The following is a 20,892-nucleotide window of genomic DNA, read 5'->3' as shown; positions in this document are numbered from 1 at the left end:
GGTAGAGTAACTGGAGGAGGAGGCCTGTTGGGAATACTCATTTAGAACCGTTCCCAGAAGACTGAGGTTGGGCAGCCTGGAGAGGTAGGAAGAAAACCAGGAGAACATGGCCTAGATATTCAGTGACATCTTCATGGAGGTAACTGGTTTTGAAAGGAGGCCTCTCCAGTCCCTACTGCTGCTCCCTCTGTGACTCAGAGCCCCTGGGCTATGCTGGCACTCACTGCATTGTCCCTGGCCTCAAGGCATGCCCTCTTCTGCTGTGGTGTTAGCAACAGCGAATCTATAGGTTGTCAGCAGCTCAATTCTTGTCTCCTCAGAGGAAATAATTCAGCTGAAGAGCATAAAGCCAAGTGGGAGACCAAGGCAAGTTTTATGTTTTTCTTAATTTTTTTTTTCCTTTTTTTTTTTTTTTTCCTGAGACAGAATCTTGCTATGTCTCCCAGGCTGGAGTGCAGTGGCATGCTCTAGGCTCATTGCAACCTCTGCCTCCCAGGTTCAAGCGATTCTTGTGCCTCCACCTCCTGAGTAGCTGGGACTACAGGTGCCTGCCACCACGCCTGTCTAATCTTTGTATTTTTAGTAGACATGGGGTTTCACCATGTTGGCCAGGTGGGTCTTGATCTCCTGGCCTCAAGTGATCTGTCCACCTCAGCCTTCCAAAGTGCTGAGATTATAGGCATGAGCCACCACGCTGGGCCCCAAGGTGAGTTTTAGAGCAGGAGTGAAAGCTTATTTAAAAGTTTTAAAGTGAAAATGAAAGGAAGTGAAGTACACTCGGAAGAGGGCCAAGTGAGTAGCTTGAGAGTCAAGTGCCTGGTCCAACCTTGACTTGGGATTTTTATACATTGTCAGGGTTCCGGGTTTGCATTTCTACTCCCCTGATTCTTTCTTGGGGCAGGCTGTTCACATGCGCAGTGGCCTGCCAGCACTTGAGAGTGCCGCATGTGCAGTGTGTTTACTGAGCTGTGCACATACTCATTTGAGGGATTTTTTTTTGTTTTTAACCGGTCAAGCATTCCCAGAGGAAGGTCATATATTGGTTAAACTGCCATTTTGCCTCCTGGTGTGCATGCTTGAGCCCACTCCAACAACTCTTGAAATCTTCATGGAAAGCGGCTCATCACCAGCTTTAGGTGTTTTCTATCTAATGGGAGATTGCCTTTCCTTGGGGTCGGCTTGCGACCAATTATTATTTTAGATAAACTGTTTAACAACCACCTGACCATCACCTTGATGGTTCCCTGACATTCCCGGTGGGAGGGGGGCCCTCTCCTGCCCTGCTTACGTCTGTCTACTTACTGTAATAGTATCTCCCTTCTACTCAGGCCCCAATTATATATCACCAGAGTATTTTATCTCAGACCAAGCTCTTTGCCTGCCCTGTACATTCAGCATTTTTGGTATTTTGCATGCCTGTGCAGTCTGTGGCCTGTTTAGATCATTGCTCTCCCTGGTTGTATAATCCAGAGACCCATGTTTTAACTATTTACCAGGCTGAGGACAGTGTTCTGTCTGCACCCTTAGCAGTCTCTTTACCAAGCATCTTTCCTGTTCCTCAGATCGCTTTATTATGTGATTTCCACCCTTGCTTTTCAGTTCAACCTGTTTTCTGTGATCAGCTATTGAACCCTTTAAAACCCAATGGTAGACTCTTCCCAAGTAACCTACTTCCACGTCCAAGTCTGAGCACTGGGTTAAACCTATGGTTGGTGTGTTTATTTTTTTCTGAGCTTCTGAATATTATAGAAAAAAGTCACAGACCTGCATTAATTTGCCTCTAAATATTTTGTTTCTGAAACTGTGAGGTCTTAGTCATCTCATTTTTGTCTTAATATTCAGTAATCTATAAATGAGTACTGTAACATATCAATGTTGACTACAGTAGAATAAAATAAGTGTTTGCTAGTGGTCTGTTAACATTATCTGTAATAGCCTTTGTAGATTTTATTTAGGAATAATATTTGATATAATCTAGTAAATACTTTTTCAAGCATTTTATAAATTGAATATTTTCTTAATTCCAAGGAAAAGAAAGTCATATTGTGTTTATATACTAGGGTAAGTCTGGTATTTTGCTTATATACATATAATCTTATTTAGACTTATGGATTTTGTGGTTTTTAAAGGCTTAATTTTATTCTCTTAATTTTATTCTCTCTTAATTTTATTCTCCTGACCCAATGTTTTGAAACCTTGCCCACTTAATTGTTCCTTAAGTAATCACTTGTTTTTCTTGTTTTTCATGTTAAAGCCAGTACAACAGTCAGCATATGGTATCCTATTTTACTAAGCTGACAGTTTAATTCTCACAAAAGCCCTATCAATGTATTTTCTTGTTGGATTCTGCAATCTTAATAAACTTTAAAATTCAATTTCCGTTATAGTTTTGAAATATTCAAGCTAACTCTCACAGCTTTTACCATTGCCTTCGTGTACATGGATTATAAGAAAATTATTCTAAAGTTGCTGTGCCTTTTTCTCAGTGTGTGTTTTATGTCATTTGTTCTCCATCTGTGAGGGTAAAATCACCAGCTTAGAGATAACAGCCTCATTTCCATTTCTTCCCTAACTTAGTATGGCAAAGGACTGTTTGTAAGTAGGGCATTCTGAGCGGATTTGGGCAGCTGGGATGGAATTTGGACTTCTGTGACAAAGGACAGGTAGAAGTCCAGCAGGACCTGGCATTTGAAAGGAGTATCATGTAAGGAAAAGCTAGTAGTGTGGTGGTGGTTTTTCTTTCTTTCGTTTTCTTTTCTTTTCTTTTTTCTTTTTGGTAGTTGAGAAAGGATTAATTTGGAATTCAGTCTCTAGGTGAGGTTGTGAGAAACAGCTTGGAATTTGAGAGTCTCTGGAGGTCAAACTTAATACTTCAATGAAAAAGCCAGTGCTTTTATTATTCATAAGTAATTTTAAATATTCCATAGCCATTTGTGCATCTAAGGCATTTAGATATTTCAAATATACTTTTTCTTTGAAAACTGGAATGGTAAGATTGCAACCTTGTAAGCTGCTTATTTGAATAGGAAAGCTAAATGACATACGTAAAATTAGTTTTTTAAAAAAGTTGTATCTCTCTAGCCTCTAAACCAAAGATTTTCTTTTGATAAATGTTAAACTTTTGAATGACATAATATATTGTAAGACTAATATCTCTGGGCAGTAGCATGTACTGATTTAACTCTAGGAAAGAGTAACGTGTTCTTACGACTGTATAACTATAAATACATATAGTTCTTTTTCTTGTCTTAATTCCTTCTCCAGTTGACTGCCTCACTGTCAGTGTGTCTCATTAAATTGGGGTCAGTCAGTTCTTTGAAGGAACAAGATGGTTAGAATGTTGATGTTTCTTTGATCTAGGTTATTTATGAACATTGCTGATGTACTTTCTCTGGACCGTAACTGTACCATTCCATTCAAGAGCACCTGGTCTTGACCACCCTCTGCCCTGATAACCCATCCTCAGGTATGAGCAGACCTGGTAGCAAAATCACTTAACCCTCAGATTCTTAAGGAAATGTTTTAAAGTTGATACATAATAATTGTACAAATGTCACATGGTACATGTGATATTTTGGTACATACATAGAATAGTGATCAAGTCAGGCTATTTAGGATATTCACCAACACAAAAGCATTTATCATTTCTTTGTGTTGGGAACATTTCAAGTCTTCTCTTTTGGCTGTTTTGAAATATACAATAAATTATTGTTAACTGTAGTCACTCTACTGTGCTAAAGAACACTAGCCCATATCCTTCTATCTAACTGTATGTTTGAAGCTGTTAAACAACCTCTCTTCATTCTCCCTACCCCATGCTTTTGAATGGATAAGGAATCACTTTGCTTCTGTCCTTTCATCATAGTTAGGCATCTTTAGTTTCCAATATTTTGTACACCTTCTAGTTACTGCTTTTCAACACAACATTGAAGGAATCATGATGATTAATGATCCTTAATGAGTCCTATGACTGTATTTTACTCTGAGATTTGAAATGTATTTATGTTAGTGTTTTATAATTGATGAGTATTATTTTTGCTTTAGAAATACAGAAATGGATTCTTTAGCAAATATGACAAATTATTTATATGTGTCATGACAACAGTTTACTGAAAATGAATATAATAGACCTTAATTTATAATTCAATTAGCATATACCTGTAGTGATTTATAGAAATATAGATAATAAGCTTGTATGTAAAACTGATGGTCTAATCCTTATTTTAAAATTTAATAGACATATCAACATATACATCCTTTTAAACCCATTTCTATTAGTTCATTCTTATTAAGAAAAGGTAAAACATTTTCAAATTACTTGCAAGAATTATCTACTGTTAGTTTAGTAGAACAATATTCCTTTTAAAAATAGCAACACCAATTATTTTGCTTTGTTATAGTATTTTCATTTATTTTATTGGCAGTTTCATAGTGTTCTATCTTAAAATTAAGTAAGTTTTACCTTTTGAGGTAGTCATAATTTTTATAATTTCCAGTGTACAGATGAAGTAGAAAAAATGGAATTTCTTGTTTTTGAGGTAAACCTGTATTTAAATATATAAACGGTCCAATTTAACTTTTAGGTTACTCTTTTAAATGTGGATTCTTTTTTTTTTTTTTAATTTTTTCATTCTCCAATTATCTCAACATTTCAATTTCTTTGTTGGCTGTGTTCCTGAAGGACTGTAGCTCCAAATATGTAGAGAAGTGTGATGCCTAAGTGACCTCCTTTGTATATCTTTTTGATTTCTTATCACCTTTTGGGACTGAAGTTCATTTGAAATCTGAAGAATGTGATACTGCCTCTTTTGAGAACAATGCGCATATTTATAAACAAAATTTAGTGAACTCTGGCTCTTTCTATATGTAGATACTATTCTGGTCTAATTTCAGAAAGTAACTACTGAAATTTAGTATATATTACTTGTTTCATGGGAACTTCCTATTTCTACAGGACTATTTTGCATTCATTAAAAAAATACTTATCAATCATCAGTTTTGTGCATGCTATAGAACTTGGGTACTGAGAAGAAGCCAGAAATTCTCAGAGAAATACAAATCTATACTGTCTTTTGCACAAATTTAGAGGACAAATTGTGTGGACTGGAGTGGTCACGGATGTTCTTGGGTGTGTTGGGTTGAATTCATCTTAAGAAAACTGGGAAGATGGGTGGAAGAAGTGAGTGATGCTAGGCTGGCTGCAAACATTTAGTGATGACTCAAACCCTGGAATCCTTATATCTTGGAAGGGAGATAGCCTAGATCTTTATAGGATAAATATGTAGGCTAGAGCAATGTTTTTCAAACTTGAGTAATGTATTAACTCCTTTTAAAAGAAAATTATTGTGGCCTGTGAATGCTGACTTAAATTATTTTTATTTAATGTTACTTAAATATGTAAAAGCATAAAACTTAACCTGAATGTTTCATGTTCGTAACTCTTATGCAACTGTAAAATCCAAAACTAATTTGAAAATTCCACAAACAATGATAATGATATGTTGCTGCATATAAATTGTCGCTTGCAATGCAAATGTGGTGCTGGCTATTATGGCATGAGTTCTTTTGAGGTCAACTTGCCCCTGATACGAGGACTCAAATGTATGGTTTATGTGTTTGTTCTTTTCTTAAAAATTGGCTTACAAATATTTGAAATATTACTACCTCATATCAACTTGACTGTAAAGATAAAATAGGCACAATAATCAGTTATGAGATGATCATCCAGATGACTCAGAATACATGTGTTAGTTTATTAAAGGTTATAATTGCTATGGTTATATAAATCAGAATAGTGGTTATCTCTTTTGGGAGATTCACTATAAAGGGACATAAGATAATTTTGGGGGGTAGTCAGAACTTTAATAACTTGAGCATTATTTTCATAGGTACACACATGATATGGTTGGATGTTTGTCTCCTCCAAATCTCATGTCGAAATGTAATTCCCAGTGTTGGAGGTGGGGCTGTGTGGGAGGTATTTGAGTAATGGGGGCAGATCCCTCATGAGTGGCTTGGTGTCCTCCCGTGATAATGAATGAGTTCTTGCTCTGAGTTCGCATGAGATCTGGTTGTTTAAAAGAGCGTGGCATCTCCGTACTCTTTGCTTCCTCTCTCGCCATGTGGCATGCCTGTTTCTCCCTTTACCTTCCACCATGATTGGAAGCTTCCTGAGGTCTCCCCAGAAGCAGATGCTGGCATCATGCTTCCTGTACAGCCTGCAGAACCATGAGCCAGATAAACCTTTTTTCTTTATAAATTACCCAGTCTCAGTTAGTCCTTTATGCAATGAAAGCAGACTAACACAACACCTTTATAAAAATTCATCAAATTAAACATTTTATTTCACTGTAGTAAAGTTTACCTTAGCAAAGAAAAAAAATTATTGGAATGAAGACATAAAATTTAACTTTTTTTTTTTTTTTTTTAATACAACAACTCTCATACTCTGAGTTTGGATGTATGGACTTAATTTGGGACCCACAATCAAGGAAAGCTACTGAACATTTATGACCCCAGTAGGCTTTAGCCCAAACTTATGTGGTGTTTCCTACCCTGAAGAACTCAAACTGGACCATATCTGGGCAATGAAGACTCTTTGCACCCAGTGTAGAGATAGCCTATGCAGTATGTCTTATGCTACCAAGCACCTTCAACCATGCTGATTTCAGCTCAGGCTTCTAATTGGAATATTCCTCTGAATATTTTTCCTTTCCCCATGGTAGTCAAGTAGGGGAAGAGAGAGGAGGATTACCTGAAGAGTGCAGAAAAGAGAACCAATTCAAGTTTAGTCGATACTTTTGTCCTGAAAAATCTCTATTTTCACAGTGAACACTTGTGGGACATTATTTAAAAACTTTTCTCATGATCAGGTGTGGTGGCTCACACCTGTAACCCCAGCACCTTGGAAGACCAAGACTGGCAGATCACCTGAGGTCAGGAGTTTGAGGCTAGCCTGGCCAATGTGATGAAACCCCATCTCTACTAAAAATACAAAAAATTAGCTGGGTGTGGGGGTGTGCAGGCACCTGTAACCCCAGCTACCCAGGAGGCAGAGGCAGGAGAATCTCTTGAACCTGGGTGGCAGAGGTTGCAGTGAGCCAATATTGTGCCATTGCACCAGCCTGGGCAACAAGAGTGAAACTCCATCTCAAAAAAAAAAAAAAAAAAAATCTTGTCTGAAGAGAGGTAAAAATTAAAGCTAGATCTCTAATCCTGTGAGTTATTTTCTATTCTGTGGTTTTTCCAGCTTGTTGAGGAGAAGGAATGGGACCTTGTAATCTCTCATGAATGTCTTTCCTCTTTTGTGCCTATGAAAAAGAAAAACAAATGTGTTTTTGAGCAAAACATGTTCACAGCAGCAGTTTCTAAATATTGAAGAATTATTTGATCATTCTATCACATGAACTCTTTTACCTTTTATAGGTTTTAGATAGACGGTCCTCATCTACACACAGAGATGATTTTTTTTTTACTAGATTTAAATTACAGAAATATATATTGTTGTATCAGGAAAAACAAAACAAAACATGTTTTCTTCTCTTAAACAGTAAGCACTCATCATACTTCTGTGACCAGGATGTGAGGGGATTTCTCCCCACTAACAACCAGTTTTCCAGTGAATGACTAGGCATCCTAAACATCAATTAAATTCAGACAACGTCTGCTTAGAGTTAGAATCGGCTCTTCTAGGCTAGGTGCAAGGTCCCACAAGACCGTCCCTCAGTTCAGACACCAATTGCAGGTGGCAGGTTGTCACCTATGCTTCTGATTAACTGCTTATAAATCAGGGTTCCTAGGACCCACTCCTAGAGTTTGATTACTAGGATGGCTCCCAGCACAACTCAGAGAAACGTATTTACTGATTTATTATATTAATAAAGGTTAGGGATGAACAGTCAGATGGAGAAATACAGAGGGTGAGGTCTGGAAGGGTACTGAGCACTGGAGCGCCTGTCTTCATAGAGTTGGGATGCACACCCTCCCTGCACATGGATGCGCTGTCAATCTGAAAGTTCTCCAAACCCTGTAGTGCAGGGATTTTTTATGGAGTTTTTATCAGGTAGACATGTTTGATTATTAACTCAATTTCCTGCCCGTTGTCTCTTCCCAGAGGATGGGGTGGGGCTGAAAATTCCAAGCTGCTAATCATGGCCTTGTCCTTCTAGTGGTCAGTCCCTGTCCAGTGGCCCAGTAAGAGTCACCTCATTAGACAGAAGATAGCTCCTATCAACAAGGAAATTCCAAGGAATTAGGGGCTCTATGATAGCCACTGGAGGCAAAGACCCAATATTCAAACAAAAGATGCACCTAGCACCTCTGCTCAGTAAATTACAAAGGTTTTAGGTGCTCTGTCCCAGAAACCAGGGTTGGAGACCAAATCTTTTTTATTTATCTAATTGTCATAACTGTCTATAGTTGAGTAACAAATTACACCAACAGCTTAGAACAGTAAGTATTCATTATCTTATGTAGTTTCTGTGGGTTAGGAATCCAGGAGCACCTCAGCTAGGGGTTTCTGATTCATGATCTCTCACGAGTTTGCTGCCAAGATGTCAGCTGGGACTACTGGGTCTGCATACATGGCCCAGAGAAGCTTGTTTGTAAGCCTGGCAAGCCAGTGCTGGTCTTTGGCAGGAGGCTACAGTTACTCAACAGATGGACTTCTTTATATGGTGCTTGTAAGCCCTCACAATTGGAACTCTCCATTGGGCTGCCTGAGCATCCTCACAGCATGGCTACTGGATTCTCCCCACTATGAGTGGTCCTAGAGAGTAAGATGAAGATTGCAATGTCTTCTGACTTAACCTTGTAAGGCACATTCCTGCATTTCCACAGTGTCCTGGCTGCACTGCATACTGGGGTACAATACTGAGCAACAGACATACACACATTCCTGGCCTATAGCTTGCAGCCCAGCCAGGGGAACACCTACATATATACACCCTTATACGTTTAGTAACAAAAAAGAATATTTTCCAAGGCAGAAATTGCTATGACAAAAACAAAGGAAGTGCTGAATTAGAGTGTAACTGGAAAGACCCACTTAGATTGAGATACCAAGAAAGAGCTGCCCAGAGGGATGAGTAAAACAAGTCATAGAAGGGTTAGGAGGGGAGAGGGAAGATCCTGTGCAGAGGCCTCCAGAAAGGAAAGCACTTGGCCTGTTGAAGCAGTCCAGAGGAGGCCAAGGTGACTGAAACGTAGTAGGAAAGAGAGGATGGTGAGGCACAGGTGGGAGGTAAGCAGAGTTGGATCATGCAGAACCTTGTGGATCATGGACTTCAATTGTTAATACAAATGCAATGGAATATTTATATTTAGGTTTAGCTGCATGTAACTGAAACCAAAGATTAGTTTACATAAAATAAGGGTTGGTTTCTCTTATGAAAGGAGTCATGTGGTAGGAAATCTAGGGTAATTTCCGACCCTGGTTCCTATTGATTCACTTATTTATTCAACTATTTTTGGCTTCATTATTCTATTGCATGACTTTCACTCCGAAAGTTACATTGTGACTTAACATGGCTGGTACAGCTTCAGTTGTTACATCCTTGCTGTAGGTCAGAAGAAGAAGGAAGATCGAAAGAGCAAAACAGGGACTTCTCCCAGCTGATCGTCGCCACCTTCAGTGGCCTTCAGAAGTGCTGCAAACACTCCCACTTTGAGTCGGTTAGCCAGACCTTAGCCACGTGCCCTTCCTTCTTCAATTGCAAGGGAGAGTATGTCTTTTATTTTGGACAAAGAGTACCAACTAAATTTCATGTCCCTGCTACTTAGTGGAAAGGGAAACCGGGTGGGGGCCTGGTCAGGCAACCAGTGGCCTGTGCCGCAAATGGGAAGCCACTGCAGGGGTTAAAGCTAGGGAGTGTCATGGTGCTTCATAAAAGGGATATTCCAGCACCTGGTGGAAATGGCTTACAGAGGGAAGGAGTGGAAGCAGAGAGGCCAGCGAGTAAGCAGAGAGCCTATTGCAGTAATCCAAGGGCTAGCTAGATAATGAGTCTGGGCTAGGTTAGAGGTGGTGCTTTGGAAGCGGGTGGATCTGGGATGTTTAACCCAGCTCAGACTTACAGGTCTTGGTGATAAGCGAGGTGTGAGGAAAGGGGAGGAATCCAGAATGAAATCCAGGTTTCCTGTTTGAGCACTTCTGAGTGTAGTGGTGCAATTTATGGAGATGAGGAAGACTAGCAGGGGAGGGTGGAGGAACTGGCTTGGAGGGAAAATTAGGGGGTTGGTTTTGGGCATGTTAGGGTTGAGAGGTTAGGGTTTGGAAGGTGTTGAGTAAACAGTTGGATGCACATTTCAGGAGTTTGAGGGTAGGTCAGAGCGTATTCATTGTTTTTGCAGCTACGGGCTATTTAGAATCAATTAGGGGCTGGGCACAGTGGTTCATGCCTGTAATCCTAGCACTTTGGGAGGCTGAGACAAGAGGATCCCTTGAGCCCAGGAGTTTGAGGCCAGCCTGGGCAACATAGCAAGACCCTGTCTCCACTAAAAGGAAAAAAAAAAATAGCTGGGTATGGTGGTTTGTGCCTGTGGTCCAGCTACTTGAGAAGCTGCGGTGGGAGGATCACTAGAGCCTAGGAGGTCGTGGCTACAGTGAGCTATATTCACACCACTGCACTCCAGCCTGGGTGACAGAACAAGGTCCTGTCTCAAAAAAATAAAAAATAGGTAAAATCAACTAGGGCGAGATTATAGAAAGGGAAAGAAAGTAGGCCTGTGTCCTAGCTCCAAGAAACATTGACATTTTGAGGTTGGATAGAGAAGAAGTCAACCAAAGAAAGTGAGGAGGGGCCAAGGAAAGCCAAGAGGTGTGTGCTGCCATGGAAACCTGACCAGGCAGGGCTTCAGAATGTAGTGTGTCAACTGTCCCGGGCAGCTGAGAGGGACGCTAAGATATGGTCAGAAACGCATCCATCAGATTTGGAAACCTGACCCCTGAAACATAAGAACTACTGAGGAAGTAGTTATTCATAGGCCTGGGGGCCACCGCAGTGTGGCACTGATTATAGTACTTAAGGGGCACAGCAATCCACAGAGGCCGACCGACTCACAGATATAAATAAGTACCAGCTTTACAATATAAAGATCTGGTGGACTGTTTTCACATCATTGGCATCAGGGGGTGGGCTTTGAATCACTAGTGATTCCCCAGGCCAGCATCATAAGAACATTCAGGGGAGTGGTGAGGATGGAAGCCAGGCAGCAGTAGGTTGAAGTGGGATTAGGGACCCAGCAGTACCCACCTGCTGATATAGGGTGCAAGCCTCTGAAAGACAGAATGTTTCTTAAGACAAAAAAAGAAAAAAACCAACACCAGTAGATAAACAGAAGAAGGAGAATGGAGCCCATAAAATAGGTGTAAGTGGCTGCCATCTGGAATGCATTTGAAAAATAGTTTTTGAAACAAAAGCAAAGTTTGTCAAGTTATGGAGCACTGCACTTCTGTGCCGACACTTGTCGGGAGCAAACTTGGTTGTGAGGGAGCAGTTCCAGGGCCCTGTCCTGAGTGTAACTCATAAATACAATCGGTTCAATCCTCAATCCAGCCTGAAAGGAGAAAAACCTGTTTGAGACCTGTGTGGAGACAACATAGGCCTGGCCATTGAGCCCCTTTTTCAAAACCAGGAGAGCACAGCGAAGAATTGCTGACCCCACAGCTGCCACAGTGTCCTATCTTGTGTTTGAAGAATTTTGGATGGGAAGAAGCTGAGCCTGGCTGATGTGTACCTGCTTGGAAGTTCCCCCCACCTCCAAGTGGAAAAGGGACTTTCTTCTGTTCTCTCCGCATTTCTTCTATCTAGCAGGAATGAGCAATATCCCTGTGATTAAGAAATTCCTAGTGCCTGGTAGCAAGAAAAGCCCACCCCCTGATGCCAATGATGTGAAAACAGTCCACCAGATCTTTATATTGTAAAGCTGGTACTTATTTATATCTGTGAGTCGGTCGGCCTCTGTGGATTGCTGTGCCCCTTAAGTACTATAATCAGAGCCACACTGCGGTGGCCCCCAGGCCTATGAATAACTACTTCCTCAGTAGTTCTTATGTTTCAGGGGTACCTTCTCTATGGAAGATCTTTATTCGCTCATGAGTAACTGGGAGAGAGGGCAGCCAGATTTAAGTACGCCCTTCATCTGATGACTTGTTCCCAGCTCCTATGGCTAGTCCATCCTGCTGTGGGCGAGGGTGAGAATTACGTTTTTCTCTGAGTTTCCTCCTTCTTTTCCTTTTTAGAAAGTGAAGTGAGATTATTTGGAATAGGTCAAGGATCAGGATTGCGCTTATTTCTTAATGCAGTGGCCTTTAAAGTGTGATTCCCCAGGACAGCATCATCAAATTCGCCTGAGAATTTGCTAGAAGTGCATTTTTTTTTAAACCCTAATTTAGACTTACTGTACGCAAGCCTAGGGATGGTTCCCAGCAATCTGATCCCAAGCGAGCTTGTTAAAATCTTGCACTTTTAACAAGTCTTCCAGGTGATTCTATTGCCCGAGTGATTCTGTTGCAAGCTAAAGACTGAGAAATATTGCCCTAACCAGGAAAGAGAGATTCAGGCTCATTGCAGAATAAAGGACACTGATGCAAATTACTGAGGACAGAACTAAGCTGAGGGTTGGCCATGTTACATGTCAATAGAAAGCTACAGGTGCTGAACCCACTCTGAGGCCCTGGAGATGTCCCATGTCCTCAATGGAAAGGAAAGAAAAGAGTGGAGGAAATGGAGACAGCTTGAGTAAGACAAGTTAGGTTACAAAGGGAACAAAAAAAGACAAGGTTATAAAGTATAAAAATATGCATTAGAAATATTTCCAGAAGATTATCTAGCTTCCTTTATCTACAATGACTTTGATGTCTCTTTAGAGATAGACAGTTTTAACTTTTATAATTTTTTTTTGTATCATTTTAATGCTTTGGTTTCTTTTTCTGTTACTCAAAAAATGATAAGAATCACTGTGTTTAGCAAAACCTGTTTTTAGTGTGTTAATTTTTTGTTTTAAAGTCTGTAACACATTTTTGGTTGTCTTTATTTGTAGTTAAGAACATTCTTATTTGGTTCTTTAGACTTTTAAAAGTGGTCCTTTTCAAATCCTCCTAGTAGGAAATGGGGGATAATTTTATATCTCTAAAGTCTAGCTTATCTCTGTAATGGGGTGGCTCTTCCCCCTTTCTTCAAATATAATGTAACATATTTTATGTTAGAAAAAAACTCTGAAGAAATTGGGGTGTGTGCCAGATTTAGCAAATGAAAATACAGGATGCATAATTAAATTTGAATCTCAAACAATTAACAATTTTTTTAACAATATTATACGTACACTCTGTGCAGCATTTGAGACATACTTATATGAAGAGTTTATTCATTGTTCACCTGAGATTTAATTTTAACAGGCATCCTCTATTTTAACTGACAACCCTAAATTGGTAATAACTCTAAAATTAAAACATCTAAGTATTACAGTCTTTCAAAATTGCTCCAGCTATTATTAACTAAAAGTTTGAAGAGAATAGTCATCATCTTGGATAAGGTTGGCTGTGGGGTATGTGCAGTTTTAGGTGCCCTGAAGGAAATGCCAACTTTTCCTTCCTTTTTCAGAAGTCATACTGGAATTCAGTGAATGAGAATGATAGACTTAAAGGGATCATCTTGATGATAGTCTACTTTTTTTTTTTTTTTACAATACAGTTTTTGAATCGGTAATATACGCACACCTCTTTTTTTCCCTCTCTTAGGTTTTCTACGTTTAAGAAACCTGTTGGTATACTTTTAAGAACTGTGGTCAAATACAAGTAAAAGTCACCATCTTAACTATTTTAAAGTGCATAGTTCAGAGGCACTAAGTACATCTGCACTGTTGTGCAAACACTCATCTCCAGAACTCTCTTCATGTTGCAAACGGGTGTTACTCTGATTTAATGACTGTAGCTCTGCACCCATTACATAACGACTTCCATTTCCCTGTTTCCCATCCACTCGCAGCCCCTGGCAACCTCATCCACTTTTCATCTTTGTGAATTTAACTATTCTAGACACTTCATGTAAGTGGAATCATACAGTACTTGTGTTTTTGTGACTTGTTTATTTCACTTTGTATAATGTCTTCAAGGTTCATCCGTGTTGTAGCATGTGTCATAATTTCTTTTCTTTTTAAGGCTGAATAATATTCCATTCCACATTTGATGTATCCATTCATCTGTTGATAGATACGTGGGCTGCTTGTACTTTCGGCTATTTTGAGTAATGTTCTTATGAACATAGGTGTACAGATATCCCTTTGAGATCTTGCTTTCAGTTTTTTTGGGTATATGCCCAGAATGGAATTATTGGGTAATATGATAATTCTATGTCTAATTTTTTGAGGCACCTCTATACTGTTTTCCATAGCAGCTGCACCATTTTACATTTCAACAAATAGTATATACATGTTCTAATTTCTCCACATCTTTACCAACACTTGTTAATTTGTGTTTATTTCCAGTAGCCATCCTAATGGGTGTGAGGTGGGCACTTCTTATATTTAAAAAATAAGTCACTAAAAATATAATACTTCATTATTGGTAACATTATTTGATTCACGTGTATGACCATTTTGTTACACAGTGGTTGAGAACTGCTATTCTGTTCTATGATACTAGGTTGGCAGAAATTACACTGGGATTAGGATGGAAAAACTGGATAACTCTAACAAAATATCTCAAGATACGCTTCATAGAATGGCTTCTTGATTTTATTTTTCGTAAATTCCCAGAATGTCAACTGTATTTATATTAAAACAAATATTGAAGGCACAGTCTATGTTGGAGTATAAGTGAGTATGTTTTATCTGGAATATCACCCTCTCCCCATGACAATGTGGTAGCCTCAAGAGCAGGATTTATGTGTCAGAGGATTTGTTCAGCCTGTATTTCATGAGCATCTGCTACATGCCAGGCAACATATTTGGTGTTGAGGACACAAAGAAGAATCAGCACATTTAGATTTTGTTCAGTGCTCATCAGACACAATGATGAGCATGTTTTAGAATATTAGAAAATGCTCTTTGAGTATAAATGCATTTTGATATTTTTGGTCTTTTGTTTTACGGTAGTTCAAACAAAATGAGAGTGGACAATATTACCCTAGTATATTTCTTTAAATAGTAATATACTGAAAAATATCTTTTAAACAGTATTTTGGGCCTCCCAGTGTTCCTGAAGGAGGTATTGGTCTCATTTTATCGATGAGGAGGCAGAGGCTTCACATTGTTAAGCGACTTCTGCAGAGTCCTAATCTGCGTACCTACTGGGGCTGGGAAGCAACTAAGTCATTATAGGCAGCATTCTCATTCTTTCTGTCGAGGTGTGCTGGCCATTCTGGACAGGAAGTGCTCTCTGTGTTCTAATTTTGTAACATGATCTTGTGAAAATTTATAATTGATTCTGTGGTTTAAGGCTTATTCTTTTTAAACTATGTTGCATACTGGATATGAAAGCAATTTAAATCCCTCATATTTCACTCTTACATTCTTGTTAATCAATGTTTAGCATCTATGCACTTGAAAATATTTCAGCTTCATTCAGAACTAATTATTACTTTGTGATTTGAGTGTTATCATATACGACATGAAGCAAATATCTATGCAATACCTTCTGAAAATAATCAGTACCTTATTTAATGGAGGTCATTGTTAGAATTTTAAATCTTATGCTTTTAAATGGATCTTGGGGTTAATTCTTTTTTAGATTTTATTTCTGTCTTAACTCCTGAGACTTCTGCTAACCATTTTGGCCTGCAGTGGTTTCTTTCGAGTTAATTTATTCTGGTTTCTCTGTGCTTTGAGACTTTAAATGGCTAACTTTGCATGAAACGAGCTTACACTAGGACCATCTGGTATATCAAGGTGACCCATTCTCAACTCGTTTGATTAAATGTTTCTTTCTGGAGTGTTCTCTGCTATCTTTGTACACACATCGATATCTTTACCTAGTATAATATTTTGTATTTCAGATTTAAGACAAGGTCATTGCTTTTTAATTTCCGTCTCCTTATTTCACAGTATGTGATAACTATTATTTCATGCACAGTTATAAAATTATGCCATAATAAAACCTCTTTTACCCTTTTAACTTGACAGTATTAGTAAAAGAAATTTGACACTAAGCTCTTCTTCTTTATTCATCTGAACTACCTAGAAATTATTGGAAGTGCTGGATCAGATTTTAAGCTGAGTTCGTATCAGGGTTTGTGCTGGCTCATGTGTCCTCCTTCTGCTTTCCGCCCCGACAGTGTGGTGGGAAGCTGCGTGGGTGGGTAAATGGTAGACTGCTTTTATGTTCCCAGGAAGGCTGTTTGTTTTGCCTTCCGAGACAGGCAGGATGCAATAAGAGGAAGAGTCCTACTTGATTAGGCAGATGAGATGCATTTGATTTTGAGTAAGCCCTTTCATCTGTCTCATTTCATTTCTTATTGAAAATATTAGGATCTGCTCTGTTCTAACTACCTCACTGCTTATTGTTGCAAGAATAAATAAGACACAGTTTGTGAAAGCTCATTGTAAATTCCAAAGCTTTATGCAGGAATAATCTTGCATGTATTAATCTGGAGAAATAAGTTAATGTGCTACATACTAAAGATGAAAGCATTAAAAATACTTTAAATGGTACTTTTACAGTTTTAATGTGTCTTTACATATAAGTCTCATTTGAGCATTTTAACACCACTGTGAAGATAGGAGGAAATGCTATTACCAGAGGTATTCTGTGAAGAAAACTCAGGGTTTGGTGCTGCAACTGCAGTTATAGGAATGGAATCTAAGGGTTGAGACCCTGGGGCTTCCCTCCAGGTCTGGACCACTGTCACTACCTCTGCCTTCCCTTCGTGCTCTTGAGCAGGTGTAAGGAAGTCATAGCCCTGGACAGAGCAGACCCACTGTGCTTTCATATCATCTCCTTTCAGCTGAGCCTTGTAACACTGGTCAAGGTAGAGCTGTTGGGTTGAAACAAGAGATGAGGGGCTTGGGGACCCTTTCTGTTAGCCAATAGCTTCAACAAGGAGCCTTAGTGGAATCCGCTTCTGCCTTCTCCCTACAGCCACTCTATCAAAATCAGTAGCCCTTTCCCCACAAATGCTTGTTGTACTAGCTTCTGGAATCAGAATTTTAAACCTCCTGGTGGCCAAGAATGTATACATAGGAATGCTTTAATGGCAGCAATCTGATGGGGGGAATGCATGCTGTTTTCATAGCTAGCACATTATTTTTCTGTGAAATGCTCATTTTGGGGGAGTGATTTCATGAGGGGAGTTCATGGAAGAGAAAAGACTTGGTATTACCAGGAACTCTTATGTTGTTTGACTTGACTCATTTCCCCAAGTAGTTTATTCTTCAGGACTTTTGAAGGACCTTATGTGAAGCTTATTTGTATAGCTCACGAGGTCTTACATAGGTGTTCTGAAAATAGCCCAGAAACCAAATGAATAAAACATAAAGTCCTGGAATAGTTTGTTTATCTTAGAGGCCTGTTTAATAGTAGACCGTACTCTTAATATATTCATCCATTTAACAAATGTCTTTTGAGCACCAATCACATGCTAGACCTGGCTCTAGAGACTCAGGATTATGTAGTGAACAAAACAGGGTCCTGTCCTCTTGAAGCTTGCTTTTATGCTTCAGTTTAAAAACATACATATAAACATTTCCTAGGAATTGATAATGGTCTTTGTTCTCATTAAAACTTGCTTAAGAAAACAGTCAGTATATTTTATATGTTTATTTTATAAATGATTCAGATTACATGTTATAAAGTGACAGACAATAATGAATGTGTATACACACACACGCACACACACACACACACACACACACATATTTAGCTGTAGGGCTGTAGGTTAGATTGTTAGAATTTGGTTCTAACAAATCCTAAGACTGTGAACGATTTTGTTCTAGAGATCATATAGCTATTATTCTTGTCGGTTTTCCCCAGAATTTTATTGTAGAAATATTGCTAAATGATTAGTTGAGTTCATATATAATTTCCATGTTATACATTTGTCTTTTTTATTTTTTAGTACTTAACAAAAATATTCATCAGATATGGAGTAGGCACATACTATGCTTCAGAGCACAGCATGTCAGTGGGCCAGTTGAAAACATTTCCATTTTCTTCTCATTGGAGGCCAATCCCACAATTATAATTGACTAGATGTGGCATTTTTTTCATCATTTATTTCTGTTTTTCCAAAATAAACTCAAAAAAGACCAATAGTACTCATAGATAAAAAGTGTCTACAGATTTCTCATAATTTGTATTCTTTTTTGATATATTCTAACTGATATAATTTTAAAAATAAAATAGTTTATTTAGCCTTGGTTCCTACTCTTGACAGCCTGCTAGTACAGCAGCTTAGAGCTACAACTGGGACCAGTTGATCTGGTTCAAATCCCAGTCTGGCTTTGTTTGGGGGATAAAAGTGCATACCGGTGTTTGGGTCAGCTCAAAAAAAGTGAACTTAGAGGAAGTAATAATGTTTTTGTAGCCCAACTGAGTTAGATGGAAGATGAGGGTCTGAGGGCCTCCCAGTGGGAGACCGGCATCATTCCTGTTGATACCATTTTCAGATGCTTTTTCTTGCAGCTACACCTGGAAACAAAATGTTTGCCATTCATCTGTGCAATGGCTGCTTGAGACTTTTTTTTTTTTTTTTTTTTTTTGAGACGGAGTTTCGCTCTTGTTACCCAGGCTGGAGTGCAATGGCGCGATCTCGGCTCACTGCAACCTCCGCCTCCTGGGTTCAGGCAATTCTCCTGCCACAGCCTCCTGAGTAGCTGGGATTACAGGCACGTGCCACCATGTCCAGCTAATTTTTTGTGTTTTTAGTAGAAACGGGGTTTCACCATGTTGACCAGGATGGTCTCGATCTCTTGACCTCATGATCCACCCACCTTGGCTTCCCAAAGTGCTAGGATTACAGGCTTGAGCCACCGCGCCTGGCCGGCTGCTTGAGACTTTTGAGTTTGCAAGCTCAAATATAGTGAGCAGACCATCACTGTGCTGCGAGCTTAAAATCCAAAGTAAAAAGACAATAGAAAAAGGTAAAATATAGGATGAAAGTTAGTGGAATCTTCCTGGAGTCAATTGATATCCATAAGCAAAGCTGTAGAACACACAGGTGAAAAAAATGAAGCTTTTATAGGCTAAGGCAAAGGAAACTAGAAGGGCAAATGATTAGGCCCTAATAATCTGTATGTCTGGGCATGGTGCCTTTTATGAATTGGAAAGACTCCCTGAAGAGCATTACCTTGGTAGAAGGGGAAAAAAAATGCCTAGAATTTACAGCAGTTTTATTTCTGGCTCTCATTCTTTCACTTTCTAAGAAACGATTTCTTTAGTTTTATGATTGCAAATTACAAGTGTAAATATCCTATTTTTGTAACATTTGCTTATATGTTTATATGTAATTTTTACAAGTATACATAAAACCGTAACTTAGATACTGGTTACAGTTCCATCATTGACAGTATTTGAGAAAAAAACAAAACAAAACATTTCCTCCCCCTGGTCTACCTCTAGCCCCATTACTTCTCCCTCTATATTTTATTTTTCACATTGCTACCAGAGTCATCTTTCTGATCATTCTACTTACCAGCTTAGGAACCTTTCTTGGTGGTTTTATCGTTTACAGAACTAAGCCTAAACTTCTTGATATAATTTCCAAGTTGATTGGTTGTACATTATAGGTTATGTGTTATATGTAGGGGGTGTATGTGGTGTGTGTGTGTGTGTGTGTGTGTGTGTGTGTGTGTGTATGTATTTAAAACTCTGAGTCGTTTGCTCCTTTTTTTCTCAAGGCTTTAGGCAAGATCAGTTCTTGATTCCTGAGATGACTTTTACAGTCACACTGTTCAGCTCATATCATGTTATTAGCCTCCAATGGTCCCCCATCCTATCTCTACTTCTCTGTCTAGGAGAATTACCTTACTTCCACTTTAGGGACCAACTTAAATGCCAACTCTTCCATGAATCCTTCCAGGGAACTATTATTCTCTGGAGAGCTATTAATTTTTTTCCCTATTCCATACCATTTATGCCATATCCTCAAAGGAACCCAACACAACCCAGAGTTGCTATGTGATCCCACTAGACATGCAAAGAAACAAGAACATTTGATGTATACTCAGGAGAAAGTTTTCAAGTAGGAGGGAAATGACAACAGGGGCAACTTGGATCCACAGAAAAAAATGAAGAGTACCAGAAATGATAAGTATGTGCATAAATACAAATATGATTATTGTTGCAACAGTAATTATGACTTGACAGATGCTTTGCTTAGTGATAAGAATGACTGTATCTAACCTGATTGAGGGGAGACATGCTGCTATTTGAAGCCTCTGCATCCCTAGTGCCTAGAGCAGTGCCACACACAGGTAGTCATTGCAGTAAATATTTGACATATTCATGCAGAGGCATGTAGATCCATGAAATATTTTAGTGCCTGTATGTGGTAGGATCTTCAGTGAATAGGAGGGTGAATAAAAGAGGATTCTTGTTCTGACACAGCTCAAAATTTAATATGCAAGCAATTGTTTAATCAGAAAAATAGATGACACCAAAAAGGCATAACTCATGAGTCCTGGGAGTTCACGGGAGAAATGTACTTATATACATTCATGTACACCTACCTGCCTACTTACCTACCTGCTTTTCTATCTAGATAGCAAAAACAATCTCTAGTATTATCAAATTTTAAGAATAGGTAGATTACTGATCAAATTTTAAAAAACAGAAAGAAATCCTAAAAGTTTGCAGATAAAATTTTGGAATATTTTATCTTTTTTGTTGCACAATCTCATGGACATAAAGGATGCCCATTATCAGATTCCTGTGTACCCTTTATCCCATTTTAAGCTTTC

General features: G+C 38.9%; 1 protein-coding gene across 3 annotated transcripts in view; it reads left to right on the top strand.

The window, feature by feature from the left end:
• Positions 1 to 20,892, top strand: part of ANK3 (ankyrin 3) — a 698,348-nt gene that overhangs the window by 40,207 nt on the left and 637,249 nt on the right. The gene's annotated exons all lie outside the window — the stretch shown is intronic.

This window comes from Saimiri boliviensis, chromosome 12, assembly GCF_048565385.1.
Source record: "Saimiri boliviensis isolate mSaiBol1 chromosome 12, mSaiBol1.pri, whole genome shotgun sequence".
NCBI lineage: Eukaryota > Metazoa > Chordata > Mammalia > Primates > Cebidae > Saimiri > Saimiri boliviensis.
This window is presented reverse-complemented; position numbering and strand designations above follow the sequence as displayed.